This window comes from Ornithorhynchus anatinus, chromosome 4 (genome assembly GCF_004115215.2).
Source record: "Ornithorhynchus anatinus isolate Pmale09 chromosome 4, mOrnAna1.pri.v4, whole genome shotgun sequence".
Lineage (NCBI taxonomy): Eukaryota > Metazoa > Chordata > Mammalia > Monotremata > Ornithorhynchidae > Ornithorhynchus > Ornithorhynchus anatinus.
This window is the reverse complement of record NC_041731.1, coordinates 20,268,695-20,271,630: the sequence shown is the minus strand read 5'-3', so window position 1 is coordinate 20,271,630 and position 2,936 is coordinate 20,268,695. Positions and strand designations below refer to the sequence as shown.

Here is a 2,936-nt window from a genome sequence, read left to right as displayed (position 1 = left end):
GTTAGTAAAAGGATTCTTGCTGACAAGGAATTTACAGTCATACAAGAAAGCATCAGTTTTATTCACTCAGCTGGGAGGCTGCATTTGGTCTCATTTAAAATTCACCAGATTCTTATGATTTCTTAATTTAAAGCCAACTTAATCCTCTTGAACTAAATGTTTATTCTTGAGAAAATAAAAAGTTCTTGCTTATGTGGGGAGAAAAAAAATTAAAGGGCTAGGAAGATGAATTAAGAATGTATTGGATGATTGAAAAACTAACAAGATTTCTGTGGATTACAAAACCCAAAAATATGCTACAGTGAACCAGGCAAAGCATTTGAAAGATAATTTGAGATATTGGAATCCAAGAATTTTTGCCCAAATTCATACATACGGCTGTGCAGCAATGCTGATTGTGTTGTGTTCAGTGAAGTCGTTTCTTCCTCAGACTCGATTTAATTTCAGTATCTGGAACTTCCCTGCCTTAGTGTTTCAGTCATTCATTCAGTCAGTCATGTTTACTGAGTGCTTGCTTTGTGCAGGGCACTGTACTAAGCACTTGGGAGAGTATAATGTAACAATAAGCAGTCATATTCCCTGCCTACAACAAGCTTCAGTAGCTATTACTATGCCCACCCCTTCACCAGCAGTATACAATTTACTGGAATATACAGGATATTGACCAGCAAAGTACAGATGAAGAGAATATACCATAGCCCCCTTTTGGTCTCCTTTCCATCCCTATTGGGAAAGTCTTAGACTAAACCCAGGTTATTTCCTACTTGGGTCTTGGAATCTCCACCTGATGAGACACCAAGGCAGCAGAAAGACTAGCTTGGCAGACAGCAGTCAAGAGGAGCATTATTCTCCATTGAACAAAGGCTTCGCCAAGATCAGGATCCCAAGGGGCAGATGTGAAAACAAAGAGGGTACCGATATGGAACCAACCCATCAACACAGCAGAAGTCCATCTTCATGTACACACAATGCAAAGGGAGTGTTGTCTTGTAGTGATCCCTTCAGTCACACTTATGCACGTTGATAGGATCTCTTGTCTTGTCTTATGCTCTTGACTCATCTCTGACCCGTAGTGACTCCATGGACTCATCTCTCCCCTTTGTGACCTTGGGCAAGTCACTTTGCTTCTCTGTGTCTCAATTTCCTTATTTGAAAAATGAGAATTAAGAGTGTGAGCCCCATGTGGGACTGGGACTGTGTCCAACCTGCTTAACTTGTATCTACCACAGTGCTTAGAGCACTGCATGTCACATAGTAAACACTTAGCTAGCCTTCTGTTATGCTGTGGAGTTGTCTCTGATCCATAGAGACTCCACGGACACATCTCTCCCAAAATGCCCTACCTCTACCTGCAATCGTTCTGGTAATGTATCCATAGAGTTTTCTTGGTAAAAGTACGGAAGTGGTTTAGCATTGCCTCCTTTCGCACAGTAAATGTGAGTCTCCGACCTCGACTGTCTCCCATGCCCGATTTGTACATTCCAAGCTCTTAATACAGTGCTCTGCACATAGTAAGCACTCAATAAATACTATTGAATGAATGAATGCCACTGCTGTCCAGCATAGATGAGTTTTGACTTGTAGCAGATTGCCTCCCCCTCTCTAGCCATTACCCAAGCTAGGAATGGAATGGGTAGGCCTCTGCTTGACTCTCCCTCTTGTAGTCAAGACTTGGTAGAGTACTGGAAACTCTCCAGGTGTGATTCTGAGAGGGGGGATAAGATCTCACTCTTCGTAAAATTACCTTCAAAAATTAAAAGCAGCACTCTCTCTCTCTCTCGCACTACACACACACACACAATCTCTCTCTCTCACAAAACCTGCTGTCCTCATTCCACCCTGGTCTTACCAGTGTCTTTAAATTTAGTTCTGGTTCTTGTTAAGCAGTTACTATATCCCAGGCACTGTACTAAGCTCTGGGATAGATACCAGATCATCAGATTGGACAGTCCCTGAGTATGAAAATATGTACATAGGGGACATAGTTGGGTGTGAATAACCAAGTGTTTGAGAGATGTGGAAGTACTAAAGTGAAAATAGCAAATATAATAATGATAATAATGATAATTATGGAACATGTTAAGTGCTTATTATAGGCTAAACACTGTTCTAAGCACTAGGGTAGATAAAATTTCATCAGCTTAGATAAAGTCCCTGTCCCACTTGGGACTCATAGTCGAAGTAAGATGAAGTAGGATTTATTCTCCACTTTACAGATGAGGAAACTGAGGCATAGAAAAATTAAGTGACTTCCCAAGGTCACACAACAGATGGCTGGGGTTAGAACCCAGGTCCCTTGAATATAAGGCCTGCATTCTTTTTACTAGGACATTCTTCCAGGAGATTTCTCCAAATACAGAATTCAGGACTAAGATCCTACCTTACAGCTATGGGCACATCTAGGTGGGAGGAGAAACTAGAGAGAACAAGCAGGGGGCGTCTCACATAAATAGGCTCATCTCCCTGCAGATCAAACAGGAGACCCAGGAGCCAATCAACCAGCAATAATAGTTGCCATGTTTAAGTGCTTACTATGTGCCAAGCACTGTAGTAGGTGCTGAGGTAGATAAAAGATAATCATGACTCATAGTCTAAATAGGAGGAAGAACAGGTATTCAATCCCCATTCTGCAGACAAGGGAACTGAGGCACACAGAAGTGAAATGACTTGCCCAAGGTCATATAGCAGACAAGTGGTGGAGCCAGGAGGAGAACCCAGGTATGACTCCCAGGACTGTGCTCTTTCCACTAGGCTGTGCTACTTTCCATCAATTAATCAATTTATCAGTGGTATTTACTGAGCGCTTACTGTGCACAGGGCAGTGCACTTGCACTTGAGAGAGGATGACAGAAGAGAGCTGGTCGATGGAATCTCTGCCCTCAAAGAGCTTATGTTATAATATGAGAGTCAGACATTAAAAAATACAGCACTAAGGG

General features: G+C 42.1%; 1 non-coding gene across 1 annotated transcript; it reads right to left on the bottom strand.

The window, feature by feature from the left end:
- Positions 1 to 1,576: 1,576 nt before the first annotated feature.
- LOC114811729 lies at positions 1,577 to 1,715 on the bottom strand. The gene has a single exon (XR_003759425.1). It is a non-coding gene; the product is annotated as a small nucleolar RNA SNORA7 (small nucleolar RNA).
- Positions 1,716 to 2,936: the final 1,221 nt, after the last annotated feature.